Source organism: Protopterus annectens, chromosome 2.part0 (genome assembly GCF_019279795.1).
Source record: "Protopterus annectens isolate FY-2018-M chromosome 2.part0, PAN1.0, whole genome shotgun sequence".
Lineage (NCBI taxonomy): Eukaryota > Metazoa > Chordata > Ceratodontiformes > Protopteridae > Protopterus > Protopterus annectens.
In genome coordinates, this window is record NC_056728.1 from 1,630,004,571 (window position 1) to 1,630,019,177 (window position 14,607).

The window sequence follows — 14,607 nt, forward strand, 5'->3', positions numbered from 1 at the left end:
GTTTACATCCTTATTTTAATTACCTCTCAACGTATATTGATCTCTGTGCACCTCATTCGTAATTCATTCTCACTCCCACCCTCCCTCTCTTCTACCTTTCTTTATCATCACTTGAGCATCACCACTACCACCACCAGTTGAACTCCTTGTCTGGTAGTTGTCACAGAGGTTAGCATTATGAGCTGTAGTCTATGAAGTACAGCATTTGATTCCCTTAGTCCTCATTTCCTACTGTGTGATCGTAAGCAAATCACTTAACCAGCCATTGCTCCAGTGTTGCCCCTAAAAAGGGACTGTGTGAGCAGTGGGCCTACCTGGTAAACAAATGGGTATTACAACTATTACCTTGTATCTACATACTTAATTTCCTTCCTCTCTCTCTTCCAATAACCTTACCCCTACTGTTCCCATTTCTCACTTATTCTTTTCTTTTTCTTTCCACCCTTCCTTTACTATTTCCATATCATTTCTGTTCTTACCTTCCCCTTAATACTTTCGGTATTGTTCTGAAATATATTACTCCTATAAATCTGCTAGTTCTACATGTACATAAATGTATTAAGGTATATATTTCACACTATTAATGTACTAACTGTATGCAACTTTTTATTGCATTTTTTTCCTAGTAATCTATTGTGTTTTATAAATACTTTTTGTTGTAAAAATCATTCTTGTTTATGATTGATTGATTCTTTGCTGTCTCCTAAAATTGTATCAATATTTCGCTATCCACTTTGAGGTGGATCTGAGCTGTCAAAAACTTAAGAGTATTTCTGGTGCTCAGACTTCTGTCTCTCATAATTCTCTGTGCTAGCAGTATTTTCTCAGCTCTTATTTACTGATCTTACATAGCAGATCTTACCTCCAGCGCTTCACTCGATCATCATTACTTCAAACAGATAAGTACTTTTTTCTTGCTTTTTTAAACTGACTTTACCTCAGATTTTACCCTATTTTAATGCCTTTTGTTTTATCTACCATATACACTTCAAAAAATCTTTGTCGGTCACTCTTCTTTAGGACCATCATTTGACACCCCTTGTATTCCTTGTTTATTTGGGTTTTGGACTTCTTCCATCTTCTGATGACATGGAAAAAGCTCCAGGCTTTAAAAAATGCCTTAAATTCCAGCATAAGATCCCACCACAAGACCCTCATGCTCAGTCTGTGTATTATTTAGACCTGGACCATCTCTCTGATAACTGACTTTTGTGCATCCTTTGGACAGAGAAAATTACTGGACAGGAAAAATGCACTGATAATTTGAGGTCTTCTCCTGAGACCACAGGCAAATCACTCAGATCCTCTTCAGACTTAGACCCTCTTCAGCTTCTGCTGTCAACAAGCCTTGTATCTTCGATATTGGCTACTTCTTTGACATGCTGCACTCCAATTTCTTTGAAGCCAATGGTGTCTAGGAGTTGAGAGGTGGATTCTAATTGTTTGCAGTTAAGCTCGAGTTTGTTGGTTTCATGGCCATCCTAACCTCTGAGCACTTTGGCACTTGACAGCATAGCACTGGTCTCGGCCTCTGATCTGGTCAGGTCACTGGCAATGGGGGGCCATTCTTTGGATCCTTTTGCTTTGCTTTGAGACCAGATCTGAGATTATCTTCCTTGGTGTCTCTGTCTCCGACATTGACTTTTGAGGTATTCGAGAATATTTTAGCTTAACATTCTTCTCGGGAAGGGGTCATCATTTTATTCTTGGATGCTTCCCAACCTTCTAGTGCATCTGAGCCTACTGCTTCTCATCATCCTTTTCTGGGCCAACCTGTTTCAAAGACCTTCAAGCCATCTCTTATTCAAGGTGACCATGACATTTCCGAGTTTTACTCCCATACCCACAGAATGTGACACTTGGACTGCCCACAGGAGTCTGTCATGAAAGATACTATCTTTAATGAAGGGGAAGGATCCCCTGGATCCACCTGAAGGCACCTATTTTGGTGAACTCATGGAAATGTTAAGGCAGAAGAACAATAAGCCCAAAAGTTCCACTTCCACTAATGAGGAAATGTTTCTCAAGGCCTTTGAAGCAGACTTGCCTTCTAACTGGGTGGCAACCCTTGCAAAAACAGTTAATAGATGTGTTATCTCAGAGGATGTGGAAGGATCTGGCTGTCATAGAACCTATTCCTGGGAAGCAAAATAAAGTGTACTTGTGCCCCCCCCCCCGCCCCCCCAGATTAACAACCCTGGAGTTGGGACACTTCTGGGGATTCAGTCACTATTGAGGCAGCCACCAAAAAAGAACTCTTGGAGGAGAGTTCTATGTTCCATCTCCCTAACCATGAGTCCAGGGCCGCAGACCATTCTGGAAAGCATGTTTATGCTTTGGGAATCTTTTCTGTATGAGCATTACATTAAGTATTCCATGAACTAGATTTCAGAGGAATTTGACCATCATTTTGTCACAGTCTGTAGGGTAACCACAGATAGTAGAGACAAGAAGGTCTATCATGCTTTGATAACCAATATCACCATAAGACTCATTTCCAATGGAGCAGATGGGACATCTAGGCAGCAGGTCATGATGCCTGGCTGAGGTTGTGCAATATTTTTTTGAACAACTTTAAGGCATCCACGTTAATGGGTCTTCCCGCTTTAGACCCAAACTGAAGAATACTTTGTCTAAGAGTGAGCAAGATGGTAAAATGTTGGCTGCCACAGTGCACTTCTGTCTCTATCTCACAATGACCTTTTTCCAGGAATCAGAAATGAGGGAAGCTGCTCCAGAACTGGAAGGCCCAAAACTTTGCTACTGACTCTTTTGACATGGTCCCATATGTGGCAGATGGGGTGCTTCTGTGGACACCACCATCTAGGCAAAGGAGGCTAACAGAACAAAAGGTTTAAAAGTCTCTTCTTAAACTCAGTGTTCTTTATGGCTTGTCTGCCTGCTCCACTCTGCAGGCAGTGGGGGGGGGGGGGTGTCAGATACTTGTCTTTTCACCTAGACAATTGGAAGGCCATTGCAGATGATTTTGGGGTGAAGAGAATAATATCCAGAATCTGCATAATCCCATTCACATCAAAGCCGACAATTTCTTTTAAGTCAATCCCTGATGTGCCACCCTGACAAAGAAGGGCAGCAACCTAAGAAATATCTCAGCTGCTAGAAAAAAATTAATTCAGGAGGTCCATCTTGGAACTCAGAAAATTAAACACATTTGTAAAGAAGACAACATTCTGGATGATCACAGTGCAAGCCATTCTTCCCTGCTTGGGGAAGGGAGTCTGGATGTTCTCTGTAGACCTTCAGGAAGTCTGTTAATAAGGGAAAATTGCACAGCAGTCCAGAAGGTATCTACACTTCTCACTGAGAGCCTGTCACTGTTAGTTTGGGACTCCGCCATTTGGTCTCACAACAGCTCCCCAATTATTCACCAAAGTATGGCAGTAGTTGCAGTGAGACTGCAAGGGTATCAGGTGTTCCTTTATTTAGATGATTGCTTCCTCACTGCAGCAACACAAGATTCCTTGATCCAGCCAAGAGACTCTTTGCTTCAGTTGTGTTGATCCTGAAGAATGTCTGCAAATTATGAAAAAAATCAAACTTGCAACCTACTAAGACACTAGACTTCATAAGATGCCACCTGGACACAATGTTTGAAATTGCAAATATTCCTTCCTCGGGGCTAACTTCAATAAGCCATCAGGCACATCAAGTAATATCTACACTAAATCCACCAGCTTCTTTAATTCTTCATAGACTGGACTCCGTGGCAGCAGTGATAACTTGAAGTGAGATTCTTCATGAGGGTTGTACAGTGGCCATATCAGTCCAGTATTCCTTACTCCTCACACCCTCTACATTATCAGATCAGCTTATACCCCTTCTGGCATCATCACAGCTCTTGGCAGATAACCTCTTCTCTGATATCACAAGGACACCCATTATTCTTCCTTCCCCATGGTCACAGTTACCTCGGACATCTCTCTGCTGAGGGTAGGGGGCATTTCAATGGAGGACAGTTCATGGTATATGGCCCACAGTGGTAGCTGGTGAATTCAAAGCAGGAGAGGGGTGAAGGAAGCAACTAAATGGGAGGGACTCTATTACAGCAGGTCAATGACCATTACCTGTAATCAAAACAGATGGGGTCATTCATTTTTATCTACAAACTGCCTCCGTATATACACATTCTTTATAGCCACTTTACTGAATATATATATATATATATATATATATATATATATATATATATATATATACACACACACACACACACACACACACACACACACACACACACACACACACACACACCTCAGATATCTAACTGCAGTCAACAAGGCCAGTCTGAACTGACAAGGAGTGGACAAAGGACTCCATGGAAGGAGACCTGTTTCACATTAGTCCCTCTGCACCTCCCCAGTGCCTCTCACCTGTTTTTGACCTCATTCTTGTCCACCATTATCTAGACAGATTACTTCTTATTTTGTTTTTCACACTTTGTTTTATTTTATTGCTACTCTTCATGAATTGAAACACAACATACAAGGCTAAAACTCCACTGTTTTTAGTTTGCAGGAAGTGACTAAATTAAGCTGGGACCCCGAGAAGTCATAGATTTCTAGATGACCTAAAGTGCATCTTACAGCTTTTTCTTTTTTTAACAACTTTTTGTTCTAATGGTGGCCTGAAGAAACAATCATAATGAGTAAAGAAAGGGATTCAATACCCCCAAAAATGGATCCAAAGCTTAATGTTCAAAGCCAGCAAAACAATAGTTCCTCAATAAACTGACAAGACATATTCTTGCAATGATACACAAATCTTATGTAAGAATAGAGCCTGTCTTCAAATACCACTATAAAAAGATAGTTAACTTTTATGTACCTCTGTGGTGTTAGATTGGGATGACAGTAAAAGCACAAATGGCCAGAAGCATAAGAGACAGCTGAGGATCTTGATGAAGAAACCAAAGCACATGGATAAAACCCACAAAGAGACCAGGAGCCCACGCAGACTCCACACGCAAGGCATCATGGTCAAAAACTCAACCAGAGAATCAAACGGTGTTAAATGGTAACACTACTCAATGAGAAAATGTAAACTGGTAAGAATACAAAACCCACACAGTGAACTGCATCAACCTGCTTTATTACTGAACCACACAAAAAAATAAAAAGTAAAAGGTACTTAGTGGTTTCACCCAAACATCAGGGCATCATCAGAGTACAAGGAATTAACAACTGGGCCATTCATATATATATATATATATATATATATATATATATATATATATATACACACATAATTTCCTAATCACTTAATTAACTAATTAACATAATAAATTAAGTAAACAATGACAATGTGAAAATGTATATAAAATCACTTGACACCAACAGTTCACTGTGTGGGTTTTGTATTCTTACCAGTTTACATTTTTTTAGTTGTTGGGTTCCTTACCACTCAGTGACTGCTTCTACTAGCTTTATTTTGAGCTATATTATTTATTTAATTTTATTTTATTGATTTGGGTTCTATTACAATTTGTGTTTTCTTATTTCTCGGCCATTCAAGTCAATTTTTATTTTTATATAGTTCGTTGTTTTTTATTTTTTGTTTTGCTAAGTTATTTCCTGTATACGTGATTACTACTACTACTTTGGAGATATGGAGCAGTTACTGGTACAGCATCTCGAACTGACACAGCGCCTTTTGAAAGTATTACAAGAAAGGGGAGAGAAAAACTTTGGTGATGCAGACGCTCTGGTTACAGACTCGCAGGAGCGTTTACTTACGTTACATTCTAACCCTAATACCAGCCTACACAAGCCGCCAGCTAGTAATGGTTCGGGGAGCCTGAGAGGAAGTGACACCAATACAGGAAGTGCAAGGGTTATCGTTGCATCTCCCAGAACAGCTCAGAACACTAGGGACGGTCGTGGCGAGAGAGGCGAGATTACTGTTGGTCCTGCTATTAATTTTGAACGTAACTACACCGATTTAAAAGCTTTTCTGACTGCACCTACCTTTTCAAACGGACTACATACCAATGTTAGAGACATGGGCAGTTTAAATCAACAATTTAAGGATTTCGAAAGGATTTTAAGAACTTTCAAATCACTACAGATGGACAACGTATTTCTGGAGAGGTCGCTGGAATTGGGGCAAGTTCCCAAAGGACTTTGTATATTTAAATTGCCATTTGGCTTTACAGAAGGTACTGTGTTTTTTGATCAGTTACTAGAATTATTTGACAAAACAGGGTTGGACTTGATTAAGCTTATTATTCGTAACAATAATTCTAAGCTAGCAGTTTTGTCAGAACAACTTGTGTTACTGGATAAAAATATTAAACAGGATTTGCTTTTTGAGCACAACAAGTTCCATTTGGAACAGATTTTTAAGGATTTGGACAAGTTTACTAGTAGGGGCTTAGATATTAAAAATGACAAATTACAACGTGATTCTTTTGATTACAAGAATAAAAAAGTGTTCTCTTATTTTAAACAGTATAAAAGTATGAAACACAATGGTAATATAGGAGATAGAGTTATTTATGATAGAGGTCAGGTGGTCACGGGTAATAATGATGAACAACCAGATACTTATAGAAATGGAAACAATCCTGACTATTGTGATTCCAACTATGTTGAAGGGCAACTTGATTTTTTAGAAGAACCGACCTTGAGAAGGTCGGAGAGATTACGCAACAGGTATGGCCCAGCACAACAGAACAGATATTACAGGAACACAACACACAAGAACAATGTATGGTACAAATAGGAGCATTAGATCTTAGAGAGGTTAACACTCTACATGACTCTCTTGGTTGTGGCCATGATTTTAATAGTAATGTTTCTGTTACCTATTTGTTCAACAATGTTACTAACATTTCTAATTTTGACATACCTGATGATAGAGTACACAATTTGACCGCTGAGAACTGTTCTGATACTAATGATGTTCTTATTATTACCAAAGGTGGTTTTAGTGTTTACAATTACACTGACATACAGTTTGGAAATGATTTTTTAGCTCTTTTTAAAAGAGGTTTTAGATTTGTTCCTTCTTTTAAACTTGACATTGGTAAAATTTTAATTAATTTAAAATTATACACTAGATTATTAAATCTAAAAGTATTTTTTGCAAATAATCACTTGATTGGTCATAGTGATACAGCACATCTGACATTAAAACGCAGCAGCACATTTATTCCACCAAGTAATTCCATGATTCTTATTTTTGAAAAACTTTGTGAGATTCAATTTAGAAAGGCTTTAAAGAAAGAAAATGCTATGACTGAGAATCTTACGTCTGCTGAAAAATTTTGTCTTAAAGAAATTGCTACCTCTGACAATTATAGAATTATGAAGCCAGACAAGGGAGGTGGAGTGGTTATTTTGACTAACACAGATTATTTTAATAAAATGACAATAATGCTGAATGACACTACTACGTATGAAAAACTGACAAAATATGAGATGACAAGGGCCTATATGAAAGTGGATTGGTTACTTTATGAATATTTGATGGAAGGTATTATAACAAAAGATGAATATTGCTATTTAAATGTTGAATTTCCCATCACACCAACTATTTTTGGTATCCCCAAGATACACAAAAATATACAAAATCCACCTTTTAGGCCTATTGTGTCTGCAAAAGGGTCAAAGACCGAGGCCCTAGCATCCTTTATTGATGTCAATTGTAAAAATATTCTTGTTAAACTACCACACATTCTTAAAGATTCCTGGCATTGTCTGGATCTAATAAGACAAAACAATGTCACGAATACTTCTGATTTAATTATGGCTACAATTGACGTGGTCAATTTATTTTCAGTTATTCCTCACAAGCAGGGTCTGGAAATGTTTAAAGCAAGTTTATTAAGCTATAGTGATATGGATGCTAGTAAATGTCGACTTTTAACTGATTTAATGGAAATTGTGTTAGACAATAATTTTATTTACATTAATGGTGAATTTTACAGACAAAGTACTTGTGTTGCAATGGGTGCCAGATGTGCCCCTATATATGCAAATTTGGTGTTAGCCAAATGGGAAAATGATTTAGTGTTTACATCTATATACTGGAAGAATGTTTCTCTATAACTGCATTACCTTGATGACATTATTGTATTTTGGAAAGGTGAAAAAGCTGTATTGATTGAGTTTATTGAATATTTGGGGACGACATCTGACTTTCTTAAATTTACTAGTAATATTCAAGATAAGCAATGTGTATTTCTTGATCTTACTTTGTCCTTTGATGGTGATGGTTTTCATTCAAACATTTTTAGGAAGAAAACCTACTCTAATTCTTTTTTACATTTTGATAGTTGTCATCTTATGTATCAAAAAAGAAATCTGATAAAAGGGCAAATGGTTAGATTATCAAGCATTATTAGTGATGATAGTATCATTAAACTTGAAACTGAGATTTTGTCTAAAATGTTTATGGATCGAGGATACCCAAACAACCTTATTGATACTATTAAAAAGGATATTTACACCAATAGGACTATAGTCTACAAACCTATAATCAGATATGGATGCGACAACCTGTCCAATAATAGTGCTAGTTTGGTTAGATATGATTCCTTTATTTTGCCATATAACGATACATCATATTATCTAGCTGATATTATAAAAGATACATGGACAAGTGTTTTTATTAATAATGCTGAGCTATCTAAATTGTTGGGAAGTCAGCCAAAAATAACCTTTAGTAGAGGCAGAAATCTAAAGGACATTTATGAGTCTAACAGTAACAGGAATTTGTATAAAGCATCAAAAATGAGTAAATGTGGTACTTGTCACACCTGTAAATACATTAATGATGGCCCCTATGTAGCAATACAGGGTTTTAATAAGACTATTCGGTGCCCTGGTTACTGTAACTGCAACACTAAGATGGTGACGTACCTGGCTACTTGTTCCACTTGCCCGGCATTCTATGTTGGTAAGACTATTAGGAAGTTAAGGGAAAGTATAGTCGAACATGCTAGGGATATTAAGAAACACAAGACCACTCGTTCATTATATATGCATAGCACTAGATGTCCAAGTTTTAAAAGATTTATATTTTTTGTTATAGATAGAATTCTACATAATACACACAAAGGTGGTGATGACAAGATTATGCTTGAGGCTATGGAATGTTTATGGCAATTAAGATTAAATGCCTGTATGTTACCTGGCATCAATGAAAACATATCTATTTCAAGTATTTTAAAATATGGGTCACATTTTATATGACCATATTTTAATTTTATAATGTATTTTATTATGTATAGGTTATAATTTATTGAATACATATATATTATTTACATATTTATATATATATTTATATATTGTTATAGTAATTTTTAAATATTTAACAACCATAAATTTGCTATATACATTATATACAAAAGGCATTCAATTTTTTATTGTTGCTATCTATTACATATTTATTTATTTATTATATATGTATTTTAAATATGTATTTTAAATATTTTTTTATTGGTGTCAAGTGATTTTATATACATTTCCACATTGTCATTGTTTAATTAATTTATTATGTTAATTAGTTAATTAAGTGATTAGGAAATTATGTGTGTATATATATATATGAATGGCCCAGTTGTTAATTCCTTGTACTCTGATGATGCCCTGATGTTTGGGTGAAAGCGCTAAGTACCTTTTACTTTTTATTTTTTTGTGTGGTTCAGTAATAAAGCAGGTTGATGCAGTTCACTGTGTGGGTTTTGTATTACTACTCAATGAGACCCTCTGCCAGTGAACAGTTATTACACATATCCTGCTCATAACACCACAGGCAGCCACTTCATAAGTACTGTGCTGATGCCTGAATGTGTTAGAGAGTGAAAAACATTATGGCCAACTCATTACTTTTAGATTTATTACAATCCCTCCCCCACACATACATAGTCATTTTCACCTGAGACAGTCCCCTTACTCATAAGTTACAACCACTTTATTCACTGTGCTCCTCAGATATGTGATTGTATTACAAACAGAATCAGTAAAGTATTCCAGCAAGCTTCACAGCAATGCACACTACCTCTACAAACCTAGAATAATTACTATTTAAAGTGAACAAATGATAACAGTGTCTATAACTTTCATCCACAAATAGCCCCTGTACCCAGGAATTAAAGCCAACTTTATTGACTGTAAGCACCTTAGGTAGCAGAATGTAATAAAATAAAAAATAATAATTGGCTGCAGTAATGTTAACCCACCTACAACTATACACACAAGCATGCTCGCGCGCACACACACATACACACACACACGCACACACACACACACACACACACACACACACACACACACACACACACACACACACACGTGTGATTATGAATTACAGCCAGTTGTATGACTGTGGTTGTACACCTTAGATGATTGATGGTGGTCAAATGACAGATGAATTAACATAAATATATATATATAAATAACTGCCACACAGGCATTTATCTACTCATCTCACTGCTGTCAGAATACAATGTGCAAAATACTGTGTAACCCACTGCAACCACCCCACACCCACAATGCGCACACACGTTGCTTAGCTCAAGAATCAGAGAGAAAGCTAAAACATAATGCTGCATAAAGGATCAAGATCAGGGACAACTACTGCTTTTATATACTTAGAAACTTGATAGAATAACAATCAGGCTTTTTATTAGCATGCTTTTTTGAAGGTTGTTAAGTCTAAAACTCAAAATGTTTGTCATCATTATATAGTGACTGCGCTTTTTATTAATTGGTCAGAAAAAAATTGAAAGATTCAGAGGAACAGACCAAAATATATCTGCCATCCCTGAACAAGTCAGTAAAAAACACAAAGTTCATGATGGTCATAGCCCAGTCCATTCTACCTCTTTTGAAAATGGATGACTGGATGCGCTCAGTAGACCTGAAGGACGCTTACTAGTACATCAAGATGGAAATGTGCTCCAGAAGGTATCTACGCTTCAGGCTGGGAGACAGTCATTTTCAGTTCAGAGTGCCTCCCTTTGGTCTCACCAAAGCCCCCAGGGTATTCCCCAAATGCATGGAAGTACTTGCAGCTCATCTCAGACTGCAAGAATTCCATGTGTTTCTGTACCTAGATGACTGACTCCTAACCACTCCAAAAAGGCATCTATTCATCTGAGCCAGGGTTTATCTTTTACAACTAGCTCCTACCTTGGGCATAACAATCAACATGCAAAAGTCTCACCTTCAGCCAGTTCAGAGCACAGATTTCATAGGGGATTATTTATAAATGACCAAGACCTTGGCCTTCCTTACTCCAGACAGGATTTCAAACCTAAGACTACATGTCAGACAGATTTTGACAATCATGGGTCCTTCAGCAAAACTAGTACTCATGGCCCTGTGTTCCATGGCTGCCACCATAACTCTTATACCAACAGCATGCCTACACATGAGAATTGGGTCCAAATAGAGAGATGATGTCAACAAACAAAGGAGAGTAGTATTGCTGAAACTGAATTCATCCTCAAGTCTTGGAGAGCACCTTCACAAGGTGGACCCTGTTTTTCACAAAATCTCACCAAGATGACACTGATATATAGACTGTATTTTATATAGCATATATCATGGACAGAAGAAGGTAAAAAAATAGCTGGGTGCACAAGACCCAGGATAAAAAGCGTCCAATCCTGGTAGGCGCACTGGTGCCAGGACTGGAAAAAAATAATAGTGCTGAATCCTCAAAATACACAAACATTCCTACAATGGAGTTAGGCCAGACCTAGGGGGAGGATGGCCCCCCTGTTGTAGAAGGAAGTAGCAGTCCACAAAAATCACAAATTAGAGGAAAGAAAATACTTCCACAAGAAAAACTGTCAGAAGCCTCAAATAAAAATTTGTGTATATTAATACAATAGATATGTGAAAAACATTATACAGACCAAGTAACTTTAATCTGTTTGGAAAAAGAAGCATCTGAAGAAGTATAAAATATAAACAACAAAACCTAGAGATTTTTAAAAAATATAAAAAAGAAATATAGACATGAGAAAGAAAGAGAGATTTGATATGGTGCAATGTTTATGCAAAGTCAAAACTCAAATTAATCATTACAAAAAAGGCAGCCTCAAAAATATTCAAAGAGAAATACAGGCAAATGCATCCAGATATGGAACATTTTACAATAAACAAATAATAACACAATGAGAAAATGTTGAAAAGAAGATTAGTAAAGTAGAAATAAAAAAATAGAAGTTGAAGTTATGGAATGCCTGCAAAGTAAAGGATTCTGTGTTGAAGGGCTAACACAGGTTGCATCACAGCATAATGGAACAAGTCCTCAAAGTAAGGAGAAACAGGAAGACTAGGAGACATCTGAAGAAGAAATATGGACATGGGAACGAAAAAGAGATTTAATATGGTCTAATATTTATGTAAAGGAGAAAGCAAAATTAATCAGTGCAAAACTGCAGCACCAAAGATATTTAAAGAGAAATAGAGGCAAAGGATTCCAGTTGTAGAGAATTTTACAATACAAAAAAAAAATAAGAAGACAAAGAGGAAAAGTAGAAAAGAAGATTAGTAATGGAGAAGTTAAAGAAATAGAAACGGAGGTTATGGAGTACTTGTAAAGTGAGGGATTCAGTGTAGAGAATCTAACTCAGAAAGCACCACTACAGGACAGAGCAATAGACATCCAAATTAAGGAGAAACCAATGGAACTTGAAGCAACTGAGCAGTTGCCATATGAAGACATTTTGGAGGCTTCCACAGGAAACCAGCATAAATGTTCACTTGAAGCTGGATGACAAGTGAAGGAAGCTATGGCTACTCTGATGCAATCAATGTTGAGGAGTGATAGGCCAGAGAGTTCCCATATGACAAAGCAACAGATGACACAGGATGAAATTGAAGAGAATGCGCCACAGGAAGATGTTATAGAACTCTTTTCAGAACGCCCGCAGGAAATAGAGAACAAAAAAATGTGCCTTCAGTTTAGAAGAAAATGAGTTAAGAGAAGAATTGCTTGATTTAATAAAGACAGATATAGCAAAATCAACAAAAGAAGTAGACTGCAGAAGGTTAATAAAGCCCAAAAAGTCAGAAGTTTGATAAAACAAATGAACACAGTAATTAGGACTGCCCATAGAGATCCATGAGATATAACATAAGTAAACAGGATATATTACTGTGCAGCTAAATTAATAACAAAATTAATAACAAATAAAATTCTACCACAAGAACACAGGGTAGTAAGGGAAAGGAAGGGGAGAAATCAAATACCATCACGGAAGTACTGAATAGAGAAAACTATAAAGCAATTAAAACAAGAACTGTCACTGTTAGAAGAGTATAGAATAGGGAACAGATCAAGAAAAATACTCAGAAAGATAGATGTGATAAAAACAATGCACAGTATTATAGCAGATCAGGATCTATCTTGCACTATTGAAAATAATCTAAAAATCTCAGCACAGGTAGAAAAAAACTTAGAAGATACACCGATAAATATAAAAGAAAAGTACAAAATAAACAATTTATTGATGACCCCAAAATGTTATATAAAGAATTAGGAAACAAGACAAAAGAAATTGAACGACCACCCAAAAAAGAAGAAATAGATACATTTTGAAGAAATATCTATGAAGAGCCTATGGAAAATAACAAAGATGCTAAACAGATAGAAGAAATAAAAGAAAGAATAAGAAGTTCAAAGGTAGAGGATATGAAATGGGATGAAGTAACAGCCAGAGAGATTGAGATAAACTTAAGAAAAGCCTCCATTTGGAAAACACCAGACCCAGATGCAGTACCTAATTTCTGGCTAAAAGTATTAACATCTTTGCATGAAGATTTAGCCATAAGTAAGAACTATTTCTATGTGCGCTCCAAACAGACACCAACCTGGTTAACAACAGGGAAAACAATGCTCCTACTTTACAATGAACCTGCAAGTTATCCTAAAAATTAAAGACCAATAACTTGCCTTCCGACGACGTATAAACTATATAACTAATTGATGCCAACAGAGTTTATAGTCATTTAGAAGAAAATTTAATCATAGCAACTGAACAAAAAGGTAATAAAAGAAAGTCATAAGGAGCAAACGATAATCTGTTACTAAATAAAGTCACAATGGGGAACTGTAAAAAGGGGAGGAATCTAAGTATGGCATGGATTGAATACAAAAAAAGTATTTGATAGTATCCCACATTCATGGATAAAAGAGTGCTTAAAAATGTATAAGAAACACCCTACACTGATCAATTACATTACAGCGGCCATGAAACAGTGGCAGACCACCTTGCAATTAAGCCATGATAAAGGACAAATTATTATTCTAGGGACAAAAATTCAAAAGGATGACTCCCTGTCACTGCTGCTATTCTATCTTGCCCTTAACCCTTTAACTCATTCCCTCCAGTACAGCTCTTTTGTGTATGTACTTTTAACTCCCAGTGGGTGTGGTGTCTTTCACTTTACGGTTCTAACAAATACTCATTGACAGAGGTCAAATATCAGTACAGTTGTGTGTGCCATCATGTGTGCTTCAATATAAAATATTCTGATACCTTGTATGTATCGTGGTTTTGGAATTATTAATGCAAATATGAACAAATAATATCTGATGCCTAGAGGAGCAGTAGGAGGTAACTGCAGA